This window comes from Balaenoptera borealis, assembly GCF_965194805.1.
Source record: "Balaenoptera borealis genome assembly, chromosome: 7".
In the NCBI taxonomy this organism is placed as follows: domain Eukaryota; kingdom Metazoa; phylum Chordata; class Mammalia; order Artiodactyla; family Balaenopteridae; genus Balaenoptera; species Balaenoptera borealis.
Window position 1 is genome coordinate 25,291,673 of NC_138864.1, and position 15,343 is coordinate 25,307,015.

Below are 15,343 nucleotides of genomic sequence, written 5' to 3' on the forward strand. Positions count from 1 at the left end.
TGTACAGGTGCTGAGAGTATAACACTAAACAAAATAAGCAAAAATCCCTTTCTTTCATGGAGCTTACTTTCCAGTGTGGAGAGAGTCAATAAACAAATTAAATAGCATGCCAGATGAAAATAGGTTGTACGGTGAAAATCAAAGCAGGGAAGCGAGATAGGATGTGTTGGGGGAGAGTGGTGGTTACTGCTTAATAAGAAAGTCTTCACTGAGAGAGGGCTATTTGACTAGAGGTCTGAAGGAGGTGAGGGAAGAGAGCCTTGTGAATGTGTTGAAAATGAGTGTTCTGGATATAGAGAATGGCAAATGCAAAGCCCTGAAGCAAGATCTTGCTTGATGAGTTCCAGGAGAACATCAGTAAGGAGAACAAGGTAGCTTGAAAAGGGCAGCACTTCTCACTACTTCCATTATATTATAGATCTATTTTTTTTTCTATTGCTTATCTCTCTCCTTCAGAATGTTGGCTCCATTAGTGCATGAGCCAACGTTTTGTTTTTAACTGCTTTATCCCAAGAGTCCAAGACTGAACCTTGTTCATAGTACAGATTGAGTATATATTTATTGAATGAATTGTCATGCACTATAGACAAAACCGGCTATTAATAATCCTTTAACATGCTCCATGCTTTTTAGCTTTTCTTGTCTTGTTTATGTCCTCCATCTAGAATGCATCTCTGCCTTTTAAAAGACTATCCTTTAAGACACAACTCCAATGATACTGCTTTAATGAAACCCTGCCTGGTCGGCCATTTTTCCCTTTTCTGATGATTCTTTGTATTGTCATCACTGTTGAACAGAAAGCTCCATGGGACAGTGAGCATGACTTTGAGTCTCCAGGGAAGAGCACCGTGTGTAGCCTGGTGGCTAATCATATGTGCCAGGTGCTCAGTAAACTGTGAGATAAATGAGTATCTGTTGAAGGAAGTGAGTTACTTCATGATTTACCTTAACCAGTCAAAACTGCTATTATGTTCTATGGTAGTTTACAAAGTAACTCAAGATCCTTAGATGTTGGTCAGCATCACAGAATTTGAAACTCCTTTTCTGAATAGCAGAGTAACTATAAGCACCAACCTCCTTTAAAGGGAGGAATCAAGGCAAAGGGAATCCTTCTAAATGGTGTCCCCTTTGCATTCTCCATGGCACTGTATACATGGGAGAGTGACCGGATCCTTTTCTTTGTCATTCAGCCCATGGTTTCCTCCCCTACTCCCTCTATTTTTAAGCATTCCAGATTGGTAATGCTGTTATTTCAAAACTAAGAGAATCGTCACCTTTAGGCTAAAACACTGCTTTAAATTGGCAATACATTGCTGATTGTTTACAAATAAATGTAATATAAAGAAAGAACCAATATTTGTTGGTATCAAAAAACAATATGGCTTAACTTTTGCTTACCATCCATCACCTTAAATGACCTGGCTTTTCAGAGGACTGACAGTTAGGCAGAAAAATCACATTTTGGACAAACTGAATCAGAAAGGGTGAAAATACCTATTGCAAATGGACTGATGTGGTAACAAAGAAAAGACCGTGTATATTTGTTGAACAAAGAGGAAGTGGAAACAAAAAATTTCACAATTTGTATGGAAACAAAAAAGACCCCGAATAGCCAAAGCAATCTTCAGAAAGAAAAATGGAGCTGGAGGTATCAGGTTCCCAGACTTCAGACTATACTACAAAGCTACAGTAATCAAGACAGTATGGTACTGGCACAAAAACAGAAATATAGATCAATGGAACAGGATAGAAAGCCCAGAGATAACCCCACGCACATATGGTCACCTTATCTTTGATAAAGGAGGCAAGAATATACAATGGAGAAAAGATAGCCTCTTCAATAAGTGGTGCTGGGAAAACTGGACAGCTACATGTAAAAGAATGAAATTAGAACACTACCTAACACCATACACAATAAAAACCCTCAAAGGCCAGGCACTATAAAACTCTTAGAGGAAAACATAGGCAGAACACTCCACGACATAAATCACAGCAAGATCCTTTTTGACCCACCTCCTAGAGAAATGGAAATAAAACCAAAAATAAACAAATGGGACCTAATGCAACTTAAAAGCTTTTGCACAACAAAGGAAACCATAAATAAGACAAAAAGACAACCCTCAGAATGGGAGAAAATATTTGCAAATGAAGTAACTGACAAAGGATTAATCTCCAAAATATATAAGCAGCTCATGCAGCTCAATATCAAAAAAACAAACAACTCAATCCAAAAATGGGCAGAAGACCTAAATAGACATTTCTCCAAAGAAGATATACAGATTGCCAACAAATACATGAAAGGATGCTCAACATCACTAATCATTAGAGAAATGCAAATCAGACTACATTACAAATATAAGAATCAAAACTACAATGAGGTATCACCTCACACCAGTCAGAATGGCCATCATCAAAAAATCTACAAACAATAAATGCTGGAGAGGGTGTGGAGAAAAGGGAACCCTCTTGCCCTGTTGGTGGGAATGTAAATTGATACAGCCACTATGGAGAACAGTATGGAGGTTCCTTAAAAAACTAAAAATAGAACTACCATACGACCCAGCAATCCCACTACTGGGCATACACCCTAAGAGAACCATAATTCAAAAAGAGTCATGTACCACAATGTTCATTGCAGCTCTATTTACAATAGCCAGGACATGGAAACAACCTAAGTGTCCAGAGACAGATGAATGGATAAAGAAGATGTGGCACATATATACAATGGAATATTACTCAGCCATAAAGAGAAACAAAACTGAGTTATTTGTAGTGAGGTGGATGGACCTAGAGACTGTCATACAGAGTGAAGTAAGTCAGAAAGAGAAAAACAAATACCATATGCTAACACATATATGTGGAATCTAAAAAAAAATGGTTCTGAAGAACCTAGGGGCAAGACAGGGATAAAGATGCAGAGGTAGAGAATGGACTTGAGGACATGGGGAGGGGGAAGGGTAAGCTGGGATGAAGTGAGAGAGTGGCATGGACATATATACACTACCAAATGTAAAATAGATAGCTAGTGAGAAGCAGTCGCATAGCACAGGGAGATCAGCTCAGTGCTTTGTGTCCACCTAGAGGGGTGGGATAGGGAGGGTGGGAGGGAGACGCAAGAGGGAAGAGATATGGGCATGTATGTATATGTATAGCTGATTCACTTTGTTATACAGCAGAAACTAACACACTATTGTAAAGCAATTATACTGCAATAAAGTTGTTAAAAAAAAAAAAGAGGAAGTGGATGTGCTAATGTAGTTCCACTTCACTGTTACTAAAGACTTGAAAGGCTTCTCCTCAGTTAATTGAAAGGCCAATTAGCAGGCTTTTCTAAGGGCAAGCAAGCCCAAGTCAGATTTTCTTTTATTTCCTCATCCAAACCCTTCTCTCCCTCTAATCATCAGTAATGTTAATGATGAACTCAAGCAAAGTATGTCTCATGGTGGAATATGGGTTGCATTGTCTACTTTTCCTACAGGGTGGCATTTAAAATAACAGCATTTTGATAAGCTCATTGTTTCTCCAATTTAAATCCATTTTAACTTGGCTACTGCTTCACTAATTGACACTGGTTTCTTGTCCACATTCCAACTATGGGCAGAAATAAAGTGCTATCTACAGTGTTCTTTCCTTTGAGACTGTCATCAAGTCATTTAAATAAAAGACATACTGCCAAATATTAATGAAGCTTATTAGAAAAATGCTATGATGCAGAAGATCCCTAGGATATAAAATTATGGTTTTATGCACTAATTTCGGTACCAAATGACTGCATTTGTTTTTTTTTTTTTTTTTTTTTACTGAAATGCTCAATGATGCTCTAAATATTGGAAATTCTGAGAAAGTGGAACGAGTGAGCTATCCATTTGCCACTTAGTCACATGTTCACAGTGGCCTTTTCTATTGGTTATTAAGGCCAGTTCTATCTTGAATCAACAATTCAGTTCAGGCTCCTGAAAGTCATTGGTATGGTTTGTTTGTTTGTTTGTTTGTTTTTCAAACTCACATTTTTATTTAATAGACTCTGAAATATCACACTATAGCTTTGAGTGAAATAGTACAGGAATCATAATGGTTTAAGTTTTACAAAATTACATTTTGGCAGCAGCTTCATGGGAGTTGTTTCATAAAATTAAAGATTGGGGCTTGAATAAATAAGAAAAACCCACTTGGAAAACAAACAATGACCCAGACTACAGTCGTCTGTCGTGACTATCCGAGAATTGTGCTTTCTGGGTTTCGAAGAGCTAGCTACTCTATTAACGTCAAGACTTGCAAAATTCCGCCTTATAAACATGGTTGGGAGGGGAGGCTATTAGTATGCCTAAAAAATGCTCCCAGGAACAGGAACCTCAAAACCAGGCCTTGTTGAAACCGTGAGCCTGAACCAGCTTTGAGGGGATCTTTCACTTCTGGGGAGCTATGAGATAAGTAATCATCATAACGGGAACTATGGTGGCAGAAGAATCATATCATTTGATTCTCATCACCATAGGGCCTGGGGCAAAAGCTCAAAGTCCTGTCTCTGGAGGAGGATGTTAGAAAGGGCCAAGGACCGCTGCTGTTAGTTGCCCTGTAATTTTCAGGGTCAGCACCACACGGTGGCTGAGGATACAGCTCTCATCAGCCACAATGTGGGTTTGGTGAACTAACTCGAGCTAGGTCCCGAAGTTACCTGTACTGCCATTCCAGAGTGGAGACCAACATTTACTGGGTGGGGTGGAGACTGGGGGCAGAAACCACACTGCTCCAGAGCAGCAGAGATGGCTACTCAGTGGGGTTTGTACGGAGTTGGTAACAGGAAATTTTCTATTGAAGTGGATGACAAGTGGGAATCCCTTTGACTTTGGTGATTATAGGCATCAGTCACCAAGTTTTAACCTGGGAAAGGCATTCATGGGTTAGTTGGTGCTCCTGGGCAACGTTCAAGCCTGAACTCAACTCCTGGCTACTGCCCAGGTACCTGTTCTGCAGAAAAGTCTGGATTCCTCAAATCCAATCCAAAGTCATTGCTTGAAGTGAGCTTCCTGTGCCAGACACTAAGTCAGATGGTTTCCATCAACACACATAATCGTAGGCATGCTCTCTCCAGGTCCTGAGGAGGGCGTGGCTGTGCTGTGACGTGGGGGACGTGAAACGGAAAGTCCAGAGTAGTGCATAGTTAGTCTTCCTGGACCCGGCCCCTGAGCTGGGCCGCTGCTCAATGTGCCTGGGCCACCTCCGCTGCCAGGGCCTTCAGCTCTGCTGCAAGCTTGTCCAGGGCAGCTTTCTTGAAGTAATCTCACTCTCCAGAAATGGTGCTTCCTATTCGGACATCCGCAGATCCCACCTCAATCGTGTGTTGGAAGTCCACGGACAGGCCCATGTTCGGCTCCACCCGGTTGGTAGGGATGCTCAGTTTCCTGCACAGCTCCTCCCAGAGGGGCAGTAACACCTGGAAGTCTGGGTCTGGTCCTTGACTAAGATCGTGCCCAAAGCTCCCGATGGTCATCAGCACCACGAACTCCAGGCTGGGGCACTTGGTGTTTATGTGTTCCACCATGGCCACCATGGGGCAGGCCATGTTTGCTCTCCTCTCCGCTGGTGTTAATCTGGTCCATAACCTTTAACCTTTCGGGAGAACCTTTTTTCCTGCCACGCACTGTTCACTTGTCTGCCAGCTTCACAGAATCCGCTGTTTCCAGCATGAAGAGATTGGGGACAGCCATCAATTTGTTGACATTTTGTTTCTGTAGATGGCCAATGAAGTGCCATTTGATCTCAGGACACGAAGACAGAATTTTAGGATTTGATGCTTTTTCAAGCAGTTCCTGAACATAGTTCTCCCCGAAAGTGCGCTGCTGGTGACTGTAGGCCTCGATCACCATGTCTGCAGGTTTGGTTTTGCTGACTGCTACTAGCCGGGGCTGGATGGCTGGGAGTTCCCGCGGCTGCCCCGCCACCGCCTGCTGCACGCGCTTGTTCATTGCCCTCAGGGCGAACCCATCCCACAGCTCCGCGACATGCTGCCTTCTCTCCACATCCCCCAGGGACTAATGTCCTGGTATGGTTTTAAGAATAATGTTTACATAAGACAGGCAGTGTAATAGCCAATGCCAAGTAATCTGCAACTGAGAAATTTTTGAATAATTTCACCAAAGAGTTTTAAATCCTACTTAAAACAGTCAAGTGAATAGAGAGATACATACATTCAATTCAGGATCAAATGTTTTAACTATCATTAGCATTCTTTCCAGAGCATTAACTATATCCAGGAAAATTCTGCTTCATCTTCATAATTTCTGTAATCAGTAGGCAATGTCAGTTGAGCTATCTGAATATTAATCCCACATATAGAAAAGAAAGGGAGAATTTACACCTAAAACTCAGTCATATGTTCATCTTTGTCAACTCTATAATTTTAGACTATTTTATATTCAAAGGACAACATTTGTAAAATAAAGGCAATTTTATTTATGCTTGTAAAAGTATTTTATATATTTTCACCTATATTACTGTTATATAAGCTGTTAATTATGAAGACAGTTATTAAAAAATGAGAAATGGCTTCTGATCCTTTGGCTAATGAACTTAAGTAAAGGCAGATACCTTTTAGTACTAAAGTGATAATATTATTTATTCATTTCTAGACAGTATACTCCTGTTTTGCCAAGCAGTGATAAGATAGTGCATGAGGTTTAGATGTATAGATTATCTATTGTGAAACCCAAGTTGTATTAGATGTGGTTCTATATACAGTAATTTAGAATTATTCCAGCCTATATGGTAGGTTATTCACTCATTCACTCAGCATTCATTAGGCTCTATTACCAGGTTTTAAAAATGTAGTAAGTTGTTAAAAAATGATTATTGACGTCTTTCAAATTATGCAATGGAACTTGACCCAAAGGCAAGTTCTGTCTCCATCTCTTCCTGGCGTATGATCTCTGGTACGCTGCTTAGCCTTACCTCTGTTTTTAATTCTGTAAAATGGGTTAATATCAACACCTTTTTCACTGAATTAGTGTGAAAAACAAATGAAATATTTTATGTCAAAATATTTTGTAAAGTGTAATATAGATAAGAAATGTCAGTTATTATCATTATTGTAATTATACTATTATTGGCTCTTTTGTATGATATGTTTGAGTTTACTGAAACATTTTTATGATCTTTCCTTCTTACTTTATTAATCTTCTATAAAAATAATAAAATATTTATACTTCTCAGGTTTTATTTGAGTTTCCAGTTTATAAACTTAAATTTTCAATACGTATTTTAAAAGCAACATCAGCTCTACAATTCCCAATTATTTAACAATTATTGGTATAGTTAGATTTTTGGATTCTAACTTCTTGAGTATAAGAACAGTGGGTGGAATATGACATACTGAACGTGGTGTTTATAAGATATTATTTGGTTGGAATAAAGATACTGGGAGTAGAGATATGGATGACTAGTTCATGTGTAAGATGGCAAGGATCTGGACCAAGCAGAGCATTGGAAAGCAACAAAATTCAGTGAATTCAAACTAAATTACAAGGGAAAATCTGACAAGCTAAATAATAAGCTTAATGTAGACAGTGAAAGAAAAATGTTAAATTACCATGTAATGTTGATTACCTGGAGAATGGTAATATCAGTGATAGAAAGAGGGCATTTGAAAGGATAAGCCATTTTGAGAAGGAAATATGGCCCAAGAAACTGACTTCTGTTTTGGCCATGCTGGTGTTTGAAGTGTTGTTGATGGAATATTTTGTTGATCATATCTTAAAAGCAGTTTAAAATATGGAAACACAAATCAAAGATGAAGATGTAGTTTTAAGTGTGATGAAATGATAGCAAATAATGATCATGGCTAGTAACAAATGACTTACTTATGTTATGTTATGACTGATGACAAATGACTTATGTTACTTATGTTATGACAAGGGTTATTTTAAATGCTTTCTACATGCTAACTCTAATTTTCACATCAAATAGTATCTCCAATTTGCTGATGAGAAACCTGAGGTACAGAGAGGCTAAATAACTTGCCTTATGTTACACAGCTAATAAGTAGCTAAGCCAGAATGAGAATGGATGAGCTCTTCCAGGAAACAAAATAGAAAAAGAAAAACAAAAGATGTAATGAAAGGCAATTCCCATGGGCAGTGGGAAAATGAGAAAGAAGGAAACCAGATTCCAGGAGCAACTAGAAAAGTAGGAAAAGAAGGTCAGCTGAGCCTTGTCACAGAACAAGGCAAGGCAGAGTTTCAAGGAGGAGGGTGTGGTCTACAATGTTAAGTACTTCTGAGAGTTCAAGAGCAATGAACTCCCAGCAAAGCCTCTGGATTTGGGAGTGCTGATGAGACAGAAGCTTGGGTAGAGTGGTGGCTTCAGAAGCCAAACTACAGAAGATCAAGGGGATGGATATGAAGAGAGGGAAATAGTAGGTAAAGAATAATTTTTCATAATTGCCTATGAAAGATTGTGACAGAATGATAGTATAAAGAGACTAAAGGGACAACTGAAGTTTTTAAAATTAGAACTTCATCTGATGCATGAGAATGTTTCAATGTAGTAAAGAAAGAGGCAAAGATGAGGACACATAGTATCTTTTCTAGACCATAACTCCAGGTCAATAAAGGTAGAACACCTTGGTAAGTGCTCATACACTGATAACACATTTAGGCTTCTTTTTCTTCTTTTTAATTAAAATAAAAGTCAGTATGCAAACTCTTGGTACTTTTCAAAAATTCTTAATTTGTTAAAGGATCAGAGGGGGCCTATTAATACAAACACAGTATTCCATGAAATGGGTATATATATATATATATATATATAGGCAAGCAAAGCAAATTTAGTTGAAATGGAATTTTGGGAGAAAACCTCACCCAAAAAGTTGCAAGTTTTATTTTCAAATGCTAATGTTTTTCTTAAATTAAAAATTAGGGGCATTTAATTTGCATATAGAAATACTAAGGTCCAGAATGAAATTTAGGCAGGTAAATTTTAGCTACCCCCAAAAGTACTATGAAAATTATTCAATCATGTAGGACAAATAGCTTTGGTTATATTTTGGCTAGTGAAGGGCCAATTACAAGACAAGGAAACGGACACAAAGCTTAATAACATAAAAAATTCAAGTTCTATCTATGTGGTTGTCAATTTAAAACATCAAATATGGATTTTCCAACTTGAATAATAAAGAATAGAAACTCAGTTACTAACACAAACAAAATAATAAAATCAAAATATGTATGAAAAAAGTTATAAATAGAAAAAAAGACATAAAAGTTACTTTTTTGATATAAAGAAATATATCAAATGAATTGTTTGTGAATTGTCATGAACAATGTTTGTGAATTGTCATGCACAATGTTTGTGAATTGTCATGCACAATGGCCAGTAGGGCATTATTTGTTTACTTTTCTGCATTTAAGGCTGTAACCACATATGTTAAGCAACACTTTTTTTTTTTTTTCCGGAGGCAAAAGAAATCATACACCTATTTGCTATTGTGTCGATTTAAATACTCCTGATACTAAAATGATTTTTTAGAATGACTTTAAAAAATTATTGCATTTATGACCTAAAATTACAGAAAGTTATGGGACTAGGAGCTCTGGAGACATGAGTTAGCATGGAGACACGTGTCAACCTATACTAAGTTAACCCATACTAAGATACTGTTCACTTTTTTTTTTTTTTTATTTTTTGTTATAAATTTATTTATTTATTTTTGGCTGTGTTGGGTCTTCGTTTCTGTGCGAGGGCTTTCTCCAGTTGCGGTGAGCGGGGGCCTCTCTTCATCGCGGTGCGCGGGCCTCTCACTGTCGTGGCCTCTCCCGTTGCGGAGCACAAGCTCCAGACGTGCAAGCTCAGTAGTTGTGGCTCACGGGCCTAGTTGCTCCGTGGCATGTGGGATCTTCCCAGACCAGGGCTCGAACCCGTGTCCTCTGCATTGGCAGGCAGATTCTTAACCACTGCGCCACCAGGGAAGCCAAGATACTGTTCACTTTGAAAGGCCTCTCCTCCATTTGTCTTAGAAAGATTAATTAAACTTAATGTTTCTGTACTATTTATCATTCAGCTGAAGCCTTGGTGCATGATACATAGTGCAATGATAGATTGATTTTATAACTGATTCTTCTTCAAATAATACTGTAATGAACCCACACTGCCTTAAATGGCATTAGTCCAGTAGAAGACTTTAACAGTAGCTCAAGAGCCACCTACTATGTTCTCAGAATGAATATTATTGCTATGGACGTTTTGTTAGATAGGATGCATTTTACAATGACATATTAATAGGATGCCATGCAGATTAAGTATTTATAATGCCTCTTTATTGCTTTTTCATGACTTCCAAAGATATAAAAATGATGCCTTACAGCTCCCCGGAGGAGGTTAAAAGAAAATAAGTTATATTATGGAATTAAGAAGGCACACTAATGTAGCACGTTCATTTTCTATAAAAATAACTTATGTCTTGGCCTTGGTTCAGGATTCACCTATCAAAATAAGAAGTATCTTGGAAGTAGCAGCTCTGATTATTTTATATGTTTGTGTGGTGGTGATGGGAGAGAGAAGAGGCACGATGGACACAGAAGAAGAGTGGAACTTTGTAGGACAAAGAACTTGCTGCGGAATTATTATATTATCAAGAAAGGAAGGGGGCACAGAAAAAGAAGCTGAGTATGAAGACGGACATCAGTTATAATACAAATTTCTCACAGCTAGCCCTGGGCAGCATGATCCATAACTTTGAACGTTTAGAACTGGCTCCATCAGTAACAGTTTATCAGTGTTAACAAGGGGCATGTCCACACATGGCCTCGTGGCCTCTGAGTTGACTGTTTTTCAGTCTATTGCCTTTTGCTTGGTAACTTTAACCATCATTCTTTTCTCAATCAATTATAGTGACTGTGTAGTGTGTCCAAGTCATGCTCCAGGATAATTAAATGTTTAATGTTGGTGTTTTTTAGCTATGTAGTTTCTTGTGTATATATTTATTAGAAACTATAAAATTAGCTGACTTTGCCTTTGGTGGTACTTATATTTTGATTCTATTAGATTGTATTCAACTTATTGTGGCTGTTTCTATCAGAGGATAGGACATTGATTCCCAGAGTTGATTGTCAGGCATACTGCTTTATCACGGATGAACTTTATCCAGTTTGCTGATTTGGGAATTCTATCTAAAGGCCACAGTTTTATACTGTTATTAGACCAACATTTGCAATTTTGTGGCTCACAATTGTCCATTTATATTATTTTAGAGCTGGAGAGGACCTATGACATAATCTAATTTACCATCATAGTTTTGGACAGAGGATACTGAGGCAAGAAAGTAAGAAGTTATTTTCCCAAGTTTCCTAGCCAACTGTTCTGGTTACCATTTTGTGTTGTCTCCCACTTGGAATTAAGTGTTTGCATTTTGATTTCACACAACTAAGTGACATCATTAAATAATATGACCTAGTATTAAGTGAGAGACATCATCTGGACATTTGTGGGCTAGAGGGCTAATGCACATCCGAAATGAATCACGTTAACTGGCATATACTTGGCAGGGTTGCATATTTTGCCATTTTCCCAGAAATAAGAGTTGATGATAGAGTTCACATACCCTGTTATTCCTTTTATTTCTTACAAGCACTGCTGTCTATAGAATTTAGTCATGCTATTCACACTGGGTTCTTCCTTGGAGGGTTTCAAACATTGATCAGAGGTATTATTACCAGCCCATTGAGCCCAACCGAATCACATAGTTCCTTGCTCACATACACACACCAGTAATTATAGGCCTAGAGAAGACTGGACATTATGCCAGAAGCTCGTTTTAAAGGATATTATCATTCTCAGCCAATTAGCTCAGACTCTATTATATTCAGAATTGCAACTGTTCCAACAAGGATTAAATGTACATTAAGATGCTAATAAATTAAGTCTTCAAAATTAGAGATTTTTTTCTGTTCTGCTTCTACCTCATTTCTGTCCCATTTCATTTTAGTAAGTTTTTAACTTTAGAATTAGTTTGCAGGTATACAAACATGTTCTTCATTTTGTGGAAGGAGTTATGGTCATTTTTTTCTCCCTATTTCTTTCTTCTTCTCCTTCTTTCTTAGTACTGATTTTGCTTTGCTTCAACAGTTTCTTACACTTCCCTTGGCTCACTCCAAAACACATTCTTCTTTTAAACCTTTCCCATGATGGAAGCTTTGTTATTTCCACAATCAGTCAGAGAAGATATTTCACTGCATCGTAAGTCTTTGAGTTGGGTACTTCCACAGATATGTCCCAGGATGTCCACTGGGAAGTTTCTTAGGTATCCATCTGTCATGAGTGATAGAGAATTATCTACAATACTTTGTTATTTTTTTTTTTTTTAGTTTTCAAAATCAATATTTATTATGAAGGTTTTACAGTTGTGTTAATAAATATACATACATAATTCAATTAATATATTAAGCACATAAGATTTCACTAGAATATTTAACTATATGTAAAATAGATGCTCAGAAATTGACAATAAATTCAATTTACATTTCTTGTTCATATCACTAACAGATAGTCTCTTTTACAGTGTCTCTTTGTCCCCTATAGCTATTACTTCGGATGGAAGTGTTTTCAGATACAAAGTTGTCTCTTTTCCCTTACATTTTCCAAGGCGCACAGCAAGCAATGAATAAAAGCTTGTGTATTCCTTCTCTTTCACCAAATTTTAGCCCAGTAATGAAACTGGGTGTGTAGAAATAAAAATTCATCTTTTACATCGCATTTTAATGTTGAAACAGATGCAATTAGTTCCTGTCCTTCTTCCATTTACATTGAGGGGATTAGAGAAGAAGCTCTTTAAACATTCTGAGATCCTTATGTTGGTTTCTACATGAATTTCAAGTGGTGTTAATAGTATTTTCAGAAAGGGTGCTTTACTTACTAGCTGAGAAGAAAATGAACTCTGTAACCCTTTGGGTATATATGGTAAAACAGAGTTGCTAAAAGAATTTCTATTATTAACCTATCAAATTCTTACAGAATCTACCTATCAATGGGAAATGGGCAATTTTGTTTTCTTTGCCTTTGCCTCAGCAGATACTGTCAATTAAGCTAAATAAACCTCCAGAAGAAGCATAGTAAAGTTAGTTGCAAACCAAGAGGGATTCAACTATAAAGAAAAAAACATGAAACTCTTTTTATTAAGAATTTGAGCAGAACTTAAATTCTAACCTCAGAGTGAGTAGCTACTGCTAAATCCCTACAGGTTTTATAAACTATATTGAACAGCAGATGAGCAATCCGGGATTCTGGCCGCAGAACTGATAAACTCTGAATCCTGGAGCTTTGCTGTGTGTTTTTTCTTTCTTTCTTTACTTAAAAACTAGATAAATTAATACTTTCCCTACTCTTGTTTCACTCATGATTCTCCAAGGAATACTGAGTTAGCTTTCCTTAAACAGTTTTGAGACACTCATAAAAGTTCCACATATGAATTATTTGCTTTGCTTTTTTTCCCAAATGGCATAACACATATTGTTTTTTGCTTCTATAGACTGTCAGTTCTTTTGGAATTGAACAGTGCTGCATAAAACAACTACTGCATATTGATTTTTTTCTTTTACATCTATTCAGGCTGATTTTCCATTCTATAGATTAGTGGCTTAGCCATCACACCCTTGTAAAAAGAAGAACTCTTTTTGAGTTATCACCCTCTGCAGGGAAATTTTCACTCTAGTGAGCTTTCAGAAGATGTATTGTTACACCCTGCTGAGCCAGAACAGGAGACTATGGATGATTAAATACCAACAGTGTATTGTTTCCATACTAAACACAGAAATTAGCCATTGGCCTCCACCTAATGATTCTATAATCTAATTAGACAGATTGACAACACCCAGAAGGGAAAAGATAAGAATGCACATCAGTGTAGTAAGTTAAAATGGAGAAAGTGGCATGTTAAGATGTTTGAGAATGTAAAATCACCGTAACACTAACTTATAATTGAAGCATTGTTTTGCAGTTTTCAAAATATTTTTATAGTCACTATCTCATCTATCTTATACTATGATGCCAGCGATTTACTGGACAAGGATATCAGATATATACTTGGGTGTTAGATTATGATGAACAGAGTATGATGCAAATTCTCAGTACTGAACTGTAATGATCCTCTTCCTGTAATTAATTTTTCTCTGAGGACCTCATTCCTCACTTCAACATCTCAGCTATGTGAGCAAAGGGCATTCAGACATTTCCTTCGAGTAAAAGAGACATCATATGCTTGGATTGATGTAAAAACTTCAAAGATGTTTCTACATCCTACGTAGAAGTGAATTCTCTTGGGATCACTTCTTGAGTTACACTACATTCCTTTTTGTGTCCCAGGCTTGAAACTAAACCAGGAGGCAGTCTGGAATTAGGAGCCTCAGAGATCTGCCCTGGGATTCTACTTCATTGCACCTTAGTCTAACTAGTTAGGTCAATTCTACGTATACATAGATTTCTTTTCACAGAACATAGTTTCATTTGAACTGTAATGATCACGTGAAATCTTCTTAGGGCTCTAAGTTCTGTGTTTAGATAACTTGGCTATCTAAATGACATACTTGAAAAAAATTACTTCATAGGCCTTCTTGTTCCAAGAAGTTTTGAAACACCTTTAATTCGGTACTTCTTAATAACAAAATATATCATTTATTGATAAAAAATGTGAAACTGCTGCAAGATATATTTGCTGGCTTCCTCCCAGCAAAACACTGGGGTATATGGCAAGGAAAAAAAAAAACATGCTATTATAAAATATCATGCATTCTGTGAGTTGACCTTGAAGCTGTCTTTTTAACCAGCCAGACAGAGGTATATAAGATACGCAGACAGGGTATATGTTACAGGTGTGTGTGTTACACACACAACACATATAACACACAGAGTTAGCAGCGGCGGTGGTGGGGGGGTGAGAGGAAGAGAGGGCAGGTAGAGGAGGAGCACATGATACCACACCTGAGAGATGGTGACTTTATGAGCCATACGGTTCAACCTCCAGCCAGAGCAGAAACACCTGAGAAGTGATCATTTAGACTCGGATTAAACCTCCAATTCTAGGGAGCTGACTACTCTCCTGGAAGGAAGTAGCACAGTGGTTAAGAAGGGGTTGAATCTCAGCCTTACTATGTACTGATGATGTGAGCTTGGCTAGTTTCTTAACTTTTCTGGACTTAAGCTTCCTTATTTACAAAATAAGAATAATTGTATCTACACCACAGGGTTATTGTAGAGATTAAATCAGATATTATATTTTAAGAGTTTGGCACAGTGACATGAAACTCTCAGTGAATGAATATTGTTATTAGTTAGACAACCCATTCCGTTGTAGGGTAGC

At 37.5% G+C, this 15,343-nt stretch overlaps 1 protein-coding gene and 1 pseudogene across 8 annotated transcripts in view; both read right to left on the minus strand.

The window, feature by feature from the left end:
* The window catches only part of MAGI2 (membrane associated guanylate kinase, WW and PDZ domain containing 2), a 1,331,631-nt gene that overhangs the window by 275,281 nt on the left and 1,041,007 nt on the right, over positions 1-15,343 (minus strand). The window lies entirely within an intron of this gene.
* On the minus strand, positions 3,775-9,655 carry LOC309632164 (pyridoxal phosphate homeostasis protein pseudogene; annotated as a pseudogene). Its single transcript has one exon. The product of its transcript is annotated as a pyridoxal phosphate homeostasis protein pseudogene (transcript).